Source organism: Musa acuminata, chromosome BXJ3-9, assembly GCF_036884655.1.
Source record: "Musa acuminata AAA Group cultivar baxijiao chromosome BXJ3-9, Cavendish_Baxijiao_AAA, whole genome shotgun sequence".
Lineage (NCBI taxonomy): Eukaryota > Viridiplantae > Streptophyta > Magnoliopsida > Zingiberales > Musaceae > Musa > Musa acuminata.
In genome coordinates, this window is record NC_088357.1 from 13,726,809 (window position 1) to 13,743,083 (window position 16,275).

Genomic DNA, 16,275 nt, shown 5'->3' on the forward strand with positions numbered 1-16,275 from the left:
ATTGTAGCTGAAACAGAAGATTGAAGACTCAGCAAAGGCGAGGAGTTGCAGTGTCGACAAAGGCTTCAACGAGGACGTCGAAGGAATAAGTGGGGGAGAATGTCACGGACAAACTTCGAAACAGGGTGTTTGATGCAATGCTTATGTATGTCCATGTCTTTTGGCATGTTCATGCCTTGTACAACATGTAGAGGGGCGGCCGAAGGCTTAATAGTCCCATTTTAGTTGGGTTGGTGGCCTCTTTAGGCTTGTAAATAAAGGTTGTGTCATGTGGACACGTGCGAGAGATTTTCGGTCTGTAATGGATCATTTTACCCTTTGTTGTGCCACTGTTCAGAGCTTGTAAAGTCTGTTTGTAATTTACATTGTCTATGAAGTGTTTTTCGGACATGTTTGCTTGTGGATCCCGATTGAGGCGTTCTCTCTAACCCGTTCTCTCTTTTGGTAGTCCTAAGGGACAATGGGAGGCTTCGGGGAGGCTGACCTTTGCGGACGGACACGCAAGGGTGCCGCACGACTTAGGCAAAACCAGCTAAGTCCGTGACAGCCTGGCAGTCTCTCGGAGATTGTGTCTGGACAGTACAATCGCCTAGACCGACGGTACCATCTCCTGACACAATCTCGGAGATTGTGCCATGACGGTTCCACTTGTTAGGTCATTATTTGAGCCTTTTCACTTGGCCCAACATAGCCCAAACTTGGGTCCAATTGGCCCCTAATTGAGTTTGCCCAATTCTAACCCAATTATGTGCTAACTATGAATTTTAAGTCATACATTAAACTAAATAAGTCTAATAAGTCTAGGTTTCTTCCAACGAGCTTCTGGCGATCTTCCGACGATCTTTCGGTAATGTTCCAATGGACTTCTGGTAAGCTCCTGGACTTCACGATGATCTTCTTGGTGAGTTCCAATGAGCTTCTTTGCCAAGCTCCTGGACTTCTCGGTTAATTCTGACAGAACTTCCGATGAACGTCCAGACTTCCGACGAACTCTCAAACTCCCAATGAAATCTCATTCTTGACTCCAGGACTTCATTTTGTTTTATGCCTTGATCATTATTGTAGTTAATCCTACACACTTAAAACCTACTTCGATCTAGATAATTATTATAAGGCTTGAATCAAATATTGTCCGGTATATCATTGGTTCATTGACGCTTCATCTGATTTTTCGGTGCATCATCCTCTCTTGCATCCTATTGCTCAATTGGTCACTTGACTTTTGCAACTCTGATTTCCTTGGTGTAATTTCTGCTCTTCTTGACCCGATGCTTGAACCCATGGCCCAAGGCCTTTTGCCAATACGTTGACCAATCCTTTGGCTCGACGTCCAATATTCTGACATATTTCTCTCCTACCCAACATAATTCTTCCTACTTTTAATTGTCTTTCTTTGATCGAAGCTTCCTATATCACTCAAAACACAAATCAAATCATAAACACTATCAATTGGTTTTATCATCAAAATCCGAGATTCAACAATCTCCCCTTTTTGATGATGACAACCAATTGATGACAAAGTTAACCTTAACTACCCTTATCAATTTGCCATATTGATAGAACCTTGAATTCAAGTTGAATTCAAATCAAAGCAATATTTCATCATAAATATTTCATACATTATATGCATATGATAGCATGCATCATTATCATAAGTTTTGCATGCATTATCATAAATATTTCAAATCATTATGACATCAAAAATATCAAAGTATATTATATCTTACCATGTATGATTCTCATATCATCATATCTTCTCTCCCTTTATCATCAATAAAAATAAGAAGTACATCTAGCAAGTTTTTGATATATAATTTTAATTTATTGCATTATAAACATAATATCAAGTTTTATCATTAGTAATTTTCTTTCTTCTCTTTTGAGAAGTGAAATTTTTGCTTCCTTGGAAAAGTGCTAGCTAGCAAAATTTTACATCATTTTACAACATGCAAACTAGCAATAATTTTGAGTTTTGCAAGTTTGTAAACTTTACTAGATGTGAAAGTTAACATGTTTTACTTCTTGAGATAGGCAAGGTAGCACTTTTGCTTCTCTTGAGATTGCAAGCTAGCAATTTTTTGTGATGTTCAAGATAGCAAGTTCTTTCTTCTCTTTTGAAAAGTGCAAACTAGCAATTTTGCTTTCTAGTATGTTTTTCTCTTTGCAATTTGTAAGCTAGCAAAATTTTCTCTTTTGAGATATGCACACTAGCAATTCTTTCTCCCCCTTTGTCATTGGGAAAAAGAGGGGAATAATAAAATAATAACATAATTTATTTCCCTTTATATCAATTTTTAAATTATGACAAAGATAAATTATTATTCTTATTGTAATATGTCATAATTGAGATAAACCTCGAAGTCAAATTAAATTTAAGTCAAAGCAATTTAATCATGATTCACATCATATGCAATACATCATATACATCATCATAATAAAATTATAAATATTGCATGATTTTATATCATCACATGAAGAATAACAAGAAAAAATTTGGTGATGAGATATACTTCATGAATATAAGGAATTAAAAAAAATCATATCATGAAAGATGAGATCATGTGAATACCAAAAGATATGATTCATTTTGATAAATCTCCTTTTAAATAATGAAAAGAAAATCTTAAGAGATCAAATAGGAAACGATCTTTAAAAGAAATTTTAAGTCATGAATTCCAAAAAAAATATTCTCTTTAGCAAATCACAAAAAGAAATATAGGAGAAAATGATCTCAATTCATAGAAAGATTTGAAGTATCAAATATCAAGAAATCAAGATCGTGATTTGGATTAATAACTCATTTAAATCTAAGTCATCATAATCACTTTAATAGTTCAAGAGATTTATAAAATAACATAAATAGATTCATTAATTTTAAAAAAAATCAATAAAGTAGAGAAAAAATTTTTTTAAGGAGAAAGCTTTCCTCTTTTTAGTATTTCAATTCATATAATTAATTTCATATAAGCATGTCCAAATTTTTTATGTCAAATAAAAACATGCATCAACGTTTAGAACCGAAAAAGAACTTTCATTATGGCAAAGATCGATAATCCATAAATCACAAGAATCATCATACATAATTTCAAAATATAAACTTATTCAGCATTATCATTATGTATTATTAGATCATCAAGCATGGTTTCATTGAATATAAGGCATCTTTAATCAAAATCGAAAAGCTATACGGAAATTATCAAAAATACATATTATTGCTTCTTAAGAACATTCATAAGATTAATCTTATTTGGTATACAATAGATTTATATCTAACATTTTATTATATTTTCATAAAACATGTAATTGTTATTATCATTTTTAAAATTGCTAGCATGATCCCAATATATATATACAGTGAAAAAATCATCGGTTTGAAAAATTAGTGCATGATCCCAATTTTTTGTGATGTTCAAGAAAGCAAAATTGCTAGTTTGCACTTTTCAAAAGAGAAGAAAGAACTTGCTATCTTGAACATCACAAAAAATTGCTAGCTTGCAATCTCAAGAGAAGCAAAAGTGCTACCTTGCCTATCTCAAGAAGTAAAACATGTTAACTTTCACATCTAGTAAAGTTTACAAACTTGCAAAACTCAAAATTATTGCTAGTTTGCATGTTGTAAAATGATGTAAAATTTTGCTAGCTAGCACTTTTCCAAGGAAGCAAAAATTTCACTTCTCAAAAGAGAAGAAAGAAAATTACTAATGATAAAACTTGATATTATGTTTATAATGCAATAAATTAAAATTATATATCAAAAACTTGCTAGATGTACTTCTTATTTTTATTGATGATAAAGGGAGAGAAGATATGATGATATGAGAATCATACATGGTAAGATATAATATACTTTGATATTTTTGATGTCATAATGATTTGAAATATTTATGATAATGCATGCAAAACTTATGATAATGATGCATGCTATGATATGCATATAATGTATGAAATATTCATGATGAAATATTGCTTTGATTTGAATTCAACTTAAATTCAAGGTTCTATCAATATGGCAAATTGATAAGGGTAGTTAAGGTTAACTTTGTCATCAATTGGTTGTCATCATCAAAAAGGGGAGATTGTTGAATCTCGGATTTTGATGATAAAACCAATTGATAGTGTTTATGATTTGATTTGTGTTTTGAGTGATATAGGAAGATTCGATCAAAGAAAGACAATTAAAAGTAGGAAGAATTATGTTGGGTAGGAGAGAAATATGTCAGAATATTGGACGTCGAGCCAAAGGATTGGTCAACGTATTGGCAAAAGGCCTTGGGCCATGGGTTCAAGCATCGAGTCAAGAAGAGCAGAAATTACACCAAGGAAATCAGAGTTGCAAAAGTCAAGTGACCAATTGAGCAATAGGATGCAAGAGAGGATGATGCACCGAAAAATCGGATGAAGCGTCAATGAACCAATGATATACCGGACAATATTTGATTCAAGCCTTATAATAATTATCTAGATCGAAGTAGGTTTTAAGTGTGCAGGATTAACTACAATAGTGATCAATGCATAAAACAAAATGAAGTCCTGGAGTCAAGAATGAGATTTCATTGGGAGTTTGAGAGTTCGTCGGAAGTCTGGACGTTCATCGGAAGTTCTGTCAGAATTAACCGAGAAGTCCAGGAGCTTGCCAAAGAAGCTCGTTGGAACTCACCAAGAAGATCATCGTGAAGTCCAGGAGCTTATATATATAATATATATATGTATATATGTACATACATATATATATATATATATAATATATATATGTATATATACATATATTATATATATATATATATATATATATATATTACTAACTAATTAAAATTAACTCATAAAAAGCATCAAGTAATTTCAAAATAAAGCAAAGGGGTTTTGATTATCTCGTCGTCAAAAGTCGTTAAGGCGTAGTTTGCCACATTATCTTTGTTGGTTTGCTTCTCGTCTTCGGATGAGCTCGATTTATCCCAAGCCACCTTGAAGACTTTCTTCTTCTTTGGTAGCTTCTTCTTTTTAAGTTTATTTTTACTTTTTGATTCTTGTTTTAAGAACTTTTTAAGTATTTTTATGAGAAGTTCAAGTTCATCATCACTTGAGCTTTCGCTCGAGTGGTCTTCTTTTATTCTAAATACAAAATCCTTTCTGTTCTTTGGAAGATTATTCTCAAGTTCATCATATGCCACATAAGTCATTTCGTAGGTCATCAAAGACCCGATAAGTTCTTTGAGAGGGAAAGTATTCAAATCCTTGGCCTCTTGAATGACCATTATTTTAAGATCCCGATTTTTTGAAAGAGATTATAAAACTTTATTAACAAGTTCAAGATTCGAAAAACATTTGCCAAGAGCTTTTAAGCTATTGATGACATCCGTAAAATGGCTGTACATGTCAACAATAATTTTGCTTAGCTTCATTTGAAAAGTTCAAAATCATGCATCAAAATATTTATTTTAGAGTCTTGAACTCTACTAGTGCCTTCATGTATGATTTCGAGTATATGCCAAATGTCAAAAGTCGTTTCGCAAGTAGAAACCCGATTAAATTCATTTTTGTCTAAGGTGCAAAATAGAGCATTCATGGCTCTAGCATTTAAAGAAAAAGTTTTCTTCTCCAAATTATTCCAATCGTTCATTGGAAGAGAAAACCATTGAAATATATTTTCGATCATATTCCATAAATTTAAATAAATAAAAAATAAGAAAACTCTCATTCGAGTTTTCCAATATATGTAGTCGGTCTCATTGAACATAGGAGGACGAATGATAGAAAGTCCCTCTTGAAATCTGAAAAGAGTCATATCTCTTTGTTGTTAAACTAAATGAGAAAAACGTGGCTCTAATACCAATTGTTAGGATCAAGAGTGGCACTAAGAGGGGGGGGGGGGGGGGGGGGTGAATTAGTGCAGTGAAAAAATCATCGGTTTGAAAAATTCTTCATTCGATAAAACCAATTTTGGAAAGATAACTTCAAATTTCGTTCGTAACTATAGTGAAAGTAGTAAGCAGGTAAGGTAGTTTGCAGTAAAGATAAATTGCAAGAATGGAAATACAAACTGAGTTTTATAATGGTTCGATCGTCATGACCTACATCCACTCTATCGATTCCTCTTCCGTCGAGGCCACCAGCATCTACTAACGATCTTTCTTCAATAGGTAAAGATCAACTGCCCTTACAACTCGATTATCCTTTTGACAGGTTCAGGAGAGAACCTTTAAACCCCCACTTACTCCTCTCTTAAACCACACTAGCACTTAGAGCTTGAGAGGAGTTCTCACAAGATTAACCAAAAAGTGGATTCAAACTTAGAGCCAAAAAGTGTCTCATCCCCCGTTTTCATAGTATTGGCAGTACCACCACCTGCAGCACTGACATTGGATGGTACCATCGCCTTGTAGTCTCTCGAAGACTCTGTCTGGGTAGTACTGTCGCTTGACACAGTCTCGGAGATTGTGCCATGACGGTTCCACCTATTGGGTCACTGTTTGGGCCTTTCGCTTGGCCCAACATAGCCCAAACTTAGGCCCAATTGACCCCTAATTGGGTTGGCCCAATTCCAACCCAATTATGTGCTAACTATGAATTTTAAGGCATACATTATGCTAAATAAGTTCAATAAGTTTAGGTTTCTTCTAGCGAGCTTCTAGCGAACTTTCGACGATCTCTCGGCAATGTTCCAATAGACTCTCGGTAAGCTCTTGGACTTGACGATGATCTTCTTAGTGAATTCCGATGAGCTTCTTTAGCAAGCTCCTGGACTTCGCGGTCAATTCTGACAGAACTTCTGATGAACTGTCACGGACTTAGCTGGTTTTACCTAAGTCGTGCGGCACCCTTGCATGTCCATCCACAAAGGTCAGCCTCCCCGAAGCCTCCCATGGTCCTTTAGGACCTACAAAAGAGAAAACGAGTTAGAGAGAACGCCTCACTCGAGATCCACAAGCAAACATTCCAGGAAACAGTTCATAGACAATGCAAATTACAAACAGACTTTACAAGTTCTGAATAGTTGCATAACAAATGGTCAAAATGGTCCACTACAGATCGAAAATCTCTCATAAGTGTCGATATGACATAACCTTTATTTACAAGCCTAAAGTGGCCACCAAACCCAACTAAATTGGGACTATTAAGCCTTCGATTATCCCTCTACACACTAGGCAAAGCATGAACATACCAAAAGATACGGACATACATAAGCATTACATCAAACATCCTATTGAGAAGTTTGTCCGTGATATTCTCCCCCACTTATTCCTTCGACATCCTCGTGGAAGCCTTTGCCGACATTGCAACTCCTCGTCTTTGCTGAGTCTTCAATCTTCTACTTCAGCTGCAATACACCTCTTGGCTCCCAACTACTCTCAGCTACTGTTTTTGAGTAGTCGAACCTTTAATCCGCCATGCTGCTTCAACTTGCCAATGACTCTGACTCTATTGTGGGGTTAGCTGAGTTGTGTTGATCCCTATTGGTTTCTGCGGATCCTCCAGATGAAGGAGAAGACCATCCTTAGTATGTGCCAGTCTCTCAAATGCCTCATGCTGCTTAAACTGGGTGGATGCTTATTGGAGCTTTAACGAGCATTGTCTCGCAAACTTCTAAAGTTTTGGGTCCTTCCTCCATACTATTTGCCCATTGACTCTTCTTTCACTTAGTTGTCACTTCTAAGTAGATTCGCACCACTTCCGCTTTCGATTGACATTTTGTTGAGAAATGAAGCGAACAATCTACTCTCAGTAGCACTGATCACCGTTGGTGAGGATTTGACAACTATTGTCTTCTATTATCTTCGAAGGGTCTTTGAACCTGTGCAGAGCTCCTCTGTTGGATAGATAAGAGAATTGGGGTACTCGATTTTGCCCATTCTCTTAAGAGTTGAGAAGGCAAAGGTTACTTGACTTCGTCGGCCTCCTCGAGGTTATACTCCATGCATCAAGCTGGTTACTGGCCTTCGCCTGCTCTTTGCTCACACTTCTAAAGCACTTGAAGTGTTTGCACTCCTTGCGTTGAGTTAGTTACTGTGATTCATATTCTCAATGCCATCGAACTTCTGGAATGCAGGAAGTTTTCACTCCAACTTGGAGTAATTCTCTAATAGATTTGGTCGCCTTTGGGATTGTGCCGTCTTCTCCATCAACCCTGTCGCCTACTCCACTGAGTAGCAAAGGTACAACACCGTGTACTACTTGCTTCATTCCTTGGTTGTGCACTCTTGCATGACCCAAAGTCCTTCACTTTCGGCTATCTTGATGAGAAGCTCGTTGACACCGGTCGTACGAAGTTCCTTGGCCTCTCCCTTCAGCCTTGTCTCGGTACTTGGAGTTTGCCTCTGCATGCTCCACCTCCTCGGCCCCTTTCACATCCAAACGCTCTCCCTCCATGAAAGCAAGGGATCAATGACTTTCACGGAAGTCCCGCCTCTACGGTACCATGGTGCTGCTATGCCCATGGCCCTACTATCTGTCACCTCGCATCTGCATCACTTTTCTTCATGATCAGTAGATATGTCTTTGTGGCACTCCTCTGAGTCCACCTCTATTCTAACTGATGCTTGATTTTGGGTAGCTAAGTCCCTCTGGACTCGTCGTCGCTTCCTCGCCCCTTTCGACCCCCTGCTTCAATACCTCTGTGTTTTCCAAGCAACTCCCTTTGGTCGATGGAAAGATAGACTCCAACTCCCATGTATGGCCTCTACCATCACATTATAGGATTTGCATCAATTATGTTCTCGTTAGCTTCCTTGGTAGCAATGTTCACTTACTCGACCTTGTCCTTTGACTTACCGGGCTCCCATAAGCAAATATGGGCTCTCGAGCAATCTAACTCTCCAACTGCTTTGATCATACCTCTACATGATCAAGTCCCTCCCATGGGACTCACTGGTACTTGCATTCAAACTTTTTCCTTGGTGGATCACAACCCCCATATGCTGATGACCAAGGCTTTCATCCGATGCAAAATTCGATGCACGCACAGAAGACCCACCTCTACGGTACCATGACCTTCACTTCTTGAATTCATAGCCCTTCTTGTTGTCGTGTTGTTCACCGAAGTGGAGCTTCCAGTAGCTCTCGATCATATCTCTATATGATCTAGTCCCTCATGGGAATATGTCGTGTGTATCGCATTGCCATGAACTATTCCACCACGATCCGTTGCACCATGTCGCCTCCTGGTGACATCTCTATTGCATTCTGATCCTTGTGGGATGAATTCGAATTGTGATCCCTCCATGTGTGGCCTTTGCCAATACATCGCAGGGTCTCTTCCACCTTCGATTTTTTTTTTCGCTCCTTTGGCAATCGACCTTCATCCACCCACTCTTGGGTCACACCTAGATGAAGCACTGCTCTAGAACAGTCTATCTCATAGTAGCTCCCGAAGTCCACCGACTTCGCTGAAAATGGTGCACCATTATCCAGATCCTGGGCCTCTGCCCCTACTAGCACAATCTTCGCTGCGCACCGCTTCCTGCCTGGCAACTTGAATGGGTAACACTGTGGCATATTCTTCAAGAGTACCCGCCTTCGCGTCCTCTTACCCCATGCCAAGGCCTTTTGAACCAAACTTCGCCTTCGCAAATTGAGTCACCTTAGTTCCTCCCTCAAATGCTTCTCCAAGATAAGAAGCATATGCCTAGAAGCTCCCTTCGTCTTTGGTACCATACAAGATGAGTCTGCTCCATCAGAATGAAGGACCCATAGAACAACATGATCCTGCTCTTGCCTCTGCAAGAGTTCATGTCCTTAACCTCTATCCAAGGAAAGCACTGTGCCTCTGCTCCATGTTCCATCTTCTATGCTGACTTCCTTCATGCGGCTTGGGTACTTCGCCAAGTTACACCCAAGTTGCTCCGCTCCTCGTTTTTGCATTGAGTTGATGGTGGACCTCACGCCCACCATTCCATAGGTCAGCCCTCCCTTGAGTCCGATCTCTATATCAACTCCAAGTGTGCCTTCATTTGTATTGCTTTGGGTCGCTCCCCCACTTGATCTCGCAATGCATCCACCAATGCATTCTCTCAAACGAGATCATGTGACAACTCCTCGCTGCTTGCTCGGTCTATTGAGCTTCGTGGAGTTATTGTTTGTTGAGGTACTCCTCCTCAACATGTGCGGTCCGTCCCACATGATTCTACCCCTGGAGAGCCGAGAATTATCCCTCCTAGATATCTATCTCGTTGGAGCAATATCTCTCTTCGTTTCGGAGACCACCATCCCCTTGGACTACTCCGATTTGCTAAACAAATTATGCATTGTTCTGCCTCCTACAAACGCACTTACTAGATTATGACTCCACGTCAATACAGCCCCCGCTGCACCACTCAAGACCTAGCATCATATTAAACTCGTTACATACTTCAGCCTCCTACGGACATATCCTTCACATACCGAAGAGAAAGTTTCAATGCTCCATGGTGTCGAGTTTTGGTCGCCTTGGGATGGCCACGAACATTCCATCGTCTGCATACAAGCCCATGCATGAGTACCGAATTCTTTGAGTTAGTAATTCCCCTCACCTCTGTGAGCTTTGCACAACTCTTTCGGTCACTGAGCAGCTACTTCCACATTGCATAGTCTCATCTTTTACCAAGCGCTTCGCTTGCCTTGAGTACTATCAAGTATGGTTGTCAACGTTGAGCCATAGCTCAAACTCAGCCATCCCAACTTTGCACGCTTCGTATTCTTCCAAGCTTGCTTGTTCTCGTGGTGCCTCTCATGCGAAGGGTTAGCCATTCCTCTGAATGCCAATCTCAAATGCCCATTTTCCCTATATCTCCATGCCCATTTTCCCCCAAACGGTCGTGCGTGTGCTGACTGCCCTCAACGTAGCCCTGCTAGGTCCCCTATGTTTGCATGCCAAGTGTTTCTAAGAGTGCTTGTCCCACTCTGATACCATCTGTCACAGACTTAGCTGGTTTTGCCTAAGTCGTGCGGCACCCTTGCGTGTCCGTCCGTAAAGGTCAGCCTCCCCGAAGCCTCCCATGGTCCCTTAGGACCTACAAAAGAGAAAACGGGTTAGAGAGAACACCTCACTCGGGATCCACAAGTAAACATTCCAGGAAACACTTCATAGACAATGTAAATTACAAACAGACTTTACAAGCTCTGAATAGTTATACAACAAAGGGTCAAAATGATCCACTACAGACCGAAAATCTCTCATAAGTGTCCACATGACACAACTTTTATTTACAAGCCTAAAGCGACCACCAAACCCAAAATGAGACTATTAAACCTTTGGCTGTCCCTCTACATGCTAGGCAAAGTATGAACATACCAAAAGACATGGACATACATAAGCATTACATCAAACATCTTGTTGAGAAGTTTGTCCGTGATAGAACGTTCGAACTTCCGACAAACTCTCAAACTCCCAACAAACTTCTGACGAATGTTCAGACTTCCGATGAACTCTCAAACTCCCAATGAAATCTCGTTCTTGACTTCGGGACTTCATTTTGCTTTATTCCTTGATCACTATCATAGTTAATCCTACACACTTAAAACCTACTTCGATCTAGACTATTATTACAAGGCTTGAATTAAATATTATCTGGCATGTCATTGGTTCATCGACACTTCGTCTGATTCTTCGGCATATCGTCTTCCCTTGTGACCTATTGCCCAATCGGTCAGTTGACCTCTACAACTCTAATTTTCTTGGTATAATTTCTGCTCTTCTTGGCCCGATGCCCGAATCCATGGCCTGAAGCCTTCTGCTAGTACGTCGACCGATCCTTCGGCTCAACGTCCAATCTTCTGACATGTTTCTCTCCGGCCCACCATGATTCTTTCTGCTTTTAATTGTCTTTCCTTGATCGAAGCTTCCTGCATCACTTAAAACATAGATCAAATCATAAACACTATCAATTGGTTTCATCATCAAAATATGAGATTCAACAATCTCTCATCTCAAGCAACTTAGAATTTTAACTAAACTTAAGAATAGGAGGAGACTCAAACTATGCTCAAACTAAGAGCTTATAATACTTCACTACCTTATGAATTGGATGTTACATCAATCAAACATGAGTGAAGATATTTATAGGCCCTAAAAGACTTTAAAAATAGAGTCAAATATTTAAATCTCTAAAATTTTTAGAATGCATGCATACTACCGCCGATGTTGTAAATTTAGACTCCAGTAGTTTTATCGTTATAATTTTTAAATTTTGGATGGCACCACCACCGTCGAAAAAACTAAGAAATCATAAATAATACTTGTCGATTGACTTAGGTGATACTATTTCTTGAGCTTGGCAGTATGACCACTCAAAACTAGTTTAGGCTATTGGTTTAACCTTCTTAATAGGCCCAATTTGGCTTAACTTCAAGCCCAATAACTTTCTTGACAAGTGAACTTTATTTTAGTCCAATACTGGCTTAAATTAATCTAAAATAATCTTAATTAAGATATTAACAAATCAACCATAAATCTGACACATTTATAAAGCTTCTGGCACATTGTATGCTCTTTCAACACGTCGTTCGATCTTTCAACAGTTTATCCAAACTTTCAACATATTATCTTTTCCTTCGGTATATCACTTATTCTATTGGTATATTGATTTTCTTATGACATCCAATCTATGTAATATCTGATTCTTTCAGTACAATGCTCAAACCTTTAGCACGAAGTCCGATCTTTAACATGTTGACACTCCTTTGGCTCAACGTCCAATTTTCAATTTACTAATTTTCTAACATAACGTTTGACTCTCTTACTTAAAAGTTGGCTCTTTCGTGGTCTATTCTAAAATCAAAATATTTTTCTATGCATATTAGTTTCATAAGCTTATTAATTGATTTCATAATCAAAATTCTAGATTCAATAATAACTAGCAAAGCCACTAAAGAATCACTTATCATTTATAGACTTATAAAAACTATTTTAGAAGAATATTATTTAGTTTTAAATTTTTTTCTATTGGTTTTGATAATATAGCGACAAATACCACTTTTATTTTGGAATCATAACAAGTATGTCAATATGGTTTTGGTAGTGTTTTTTTTTCATATTAGGTGTGTTTATCATATTTTAAATTTATGTATACAAGAAATCTTACTAACTCTTGAAAATTTTCTTACTCTAATTAAAGAAGCAAATTTATTCTTACGAAGTCATCCACAAGAAATAAAAGAGTGGCTTAGATTTTCTAAATTAAATGGCAAAAGGCCCAAGAGATTTCCTAGGGATCTTTCTACTTGATGGATTTCAAATGACTTAAAAGAATTTTTTGAATATAAAAAACTATTTATATACTTTTATTGTAAATAATGTTACATAAGTTAGTTTATATCCACAATATTAGAACGTGTAAGAAGGAATATTTAAAATTTTAAAAGTTTTTATAATGCTACCTATACCTACCCATATATTTTTTGTTATTTGTATTAATATTGTTGGTGAATATCAATATGATAATCATTTAAAAATACTAATGACTATGAAATCAAAATGGATAAATTATTTTTAAAAAATTTATCGATTTATTTAGTTTCTTATGTTTTTGGTCCTCCTACTAGATTAGATGAGTTAAGTGATTATTTAATCCCTTACTATGAAATTTTATTGGAGTAGATATTGATATTGGTGATAAAATTAGAAAAATAGAAAAACTCATCATTAACTTACATGATCATTATAGTACTAACTATAATAGACAACATACTGCATATGAAACTTCTCCATCCATAGATCTAAGCTAGTAGGGGTTGTAAAACCCCCCCCCCCCCCTCAAAAAGATGATGAAACAAACCAAAAGATCATCCACAAAAACAACAGCCTCCTATTCAACATATAATCGAAAGGATGATCAAAATGTTTAACATTGTAAGTGATTAAAAAATTTATAATTTTATTTATTTTTATATCAACTTTTTTGTCATTACACTCATTATAGTTATATATTCATTTTTTTTCAAATTTTAGGAAAAATAATTTTTATATTTTAAATTATTTATAATTTAAAAAATAATAAAATTTTATCAGTTCAAATCGGCCCTCGTCGGTTCAGTTTTGGTTTCAGATTTTAGAAAATTGAAATTGTCTATGTGTCTTGAAATCGTGATTAGGGCTACTTATCCTCAAGACTTCATCCCTTTTCTACCTTCTTTTACATGTCAATCATTAGTGATCTTTCTGAGCATTACATTACTCTCATGTTTCAAGCATATCAAAATTCAACATGTATTGAATAGCTTTAAGAACACAAAAGAAAGAAAAGGAAAAGGAGAACATGATTTACTACTTGTCTAAGCTTTATGGGAAGCTTTTCTAGTTGACTTTTAGTCCCATTTAGACCTCACTTTAATGCTGTGTCTGAAATCAAAGGTCAACAACAAGCTCCCATCAATCCTCTTCACGACAAACCTCTCCACCAACACAACACGTAGCACGCAAACTTCTTCCACCTATTCATCCCTTCGTACTGCTCCAACCTCACCATCCTCTCCTCTTCATCGGCAATCCACCCTCCTCTCCCCTGCTCCCATTTGATACTTTCCCACATTGCCAAACTCAAACCAATCCTCTTAGCTCTCGAATCTAAAGGCTTGAACCATACCATGCCATCATCGCCATGCACAGTTCTGTCCTGCACCACCTCTTTGCCGCCATCCATCATAACCAGTAGGCTCCCGAAAAGAGCGTTCACTTCCACAACTTTGTCATGGCCAATGTGGTTCTCACAAGCATACACCTTCTGCCAGAACTGCTCCAGTGAGATCTCATAGAACATGGAACGCTTCATTTGGTCTCGCAAGCGACATGCTTCCTTGACAAACATGAACGGGCAGTACCATCTTCCGACAGTAATCTTCGGGCCATCTGCTGCATCTATGGGGAAGTTGAGGTCGGGCAGACATGCACGAAGACCCGCGTCGAGTCCCCAAGCCTCACGTAACGCATAATGCTTGGGCTTTGAGGCATAAAGCTTCCAGTGTTCCCTCCCTAGTAATGATGGAGGATGTCCGTCAGGAGCAACAGATTTCGCTGTAAATTTCCCGTTCCCATCATCCTTGATCTCCATTACTTGGTATACATTTCTGTGATCGAAAGCTCTCAATTTTGCATCCTTTACACCACCATGGCAAGAGCAGCATGCGATATCTTCCTTTGAACATGTATATACTTTCCTGTGGATCCAGTTCATCGTCATCATCAAGAATAACATGCAAGAAAAAGTACAGTGATGAGGATTTAGGATGTTACCCTCTCTTTCTTCCTTTGGCGACGATGACGTAGTATCGATTGGATGATAATGGATGACCTACCGCAGGGATGAAGCAAACGGTAGCCTTGTTGGATCCGTTCTCACCTTTGAGTGGAGAGTATTTGATGGTAAGGATTCGGTCCTGAGGGAATGGGAGATTTCGAATTCGAGTCTCTTCGGGGCACCCAAAACAGCATGCGGACTCAGGTTCAGATTCCTCGTCTTTGAGCACGATATATCCAGAATTCGAACCTGGTTTTGGTTGATCGAGAGACCATCTTGAGAGTGTCTTTGCTGCGTACATGGATATCTGCTTGTGGGCATCACGTTTAGAAGATCGTAGCTCTCTATAGATAGCAGTGAGGATAGAACGAGTGAAGTTGCCAAGAAACTTCTTCCTACTCGTATCTTGCTTGCACTTCAAGTTTAAAGACTTCATGGTTGCACGTCAATGAAGCAAGTCAACTTTACATCTTCTTCTTCTTTTTGTTTTCATTTATTTGATTTGAGGAGAAACCTCTGGATACATACAAACATAATGTTTCTGACCTCTTCAAACATTGCGGCGGATGATGCAAATGTTGTGTTGACTTCGATTTAATAGCATTCGTTGACTTCTGTTGTCTGTCTTGATAGCACCAGTGGCTTGAATCCATTGATTTCATGATATTTGAAACGAAACTACAAAGAACGAAGAGGGATATCCTTTTTTACAAAGAAAATACTCTCCTTCCTGCCTTTATACATATCTTTTTCTTTTTCCCTTTTTTTTTTTTTTTGGGGAAGAGCAACCCTGTCCAAAGGCATCAAGGGCATGTACATACTAAGAACATAACTTTTGTGCAATCATTTCTTATTTTGGCCAGTCAACGAAGAACTTTCAACCACAAAATCTACCTCTCCTCTTTGAAAATCCAGACATTATTGTTTATATTATAGAAGCAACAAGAATCAAATATACTAAACAAAAGAAAAAAAAAGAGATTCAGAGAGCTGAGAGAGAAAGTACCATCATGGCCTCATTAGCAGCCTCCCAAAGAACAAACAATAAAATAACAGAAAAGAATACTAAACG

The 16,275-nt window shown here is 37.9% G+C and overlaps 1 pseudogene; it reads right to left on the reverse strand.

Moving 5' to 3' along the window:
- Positions 1-14,152: 14,152 nt before the first annotated feature.
- On the reverse strand, positions 14,153-15,747 carry LOC135649803 (uncharacterized; annotated as a pseudogene).
- Between the last annotated feature and the right edge of the window lie 528 nt (positions 15,748-16,275).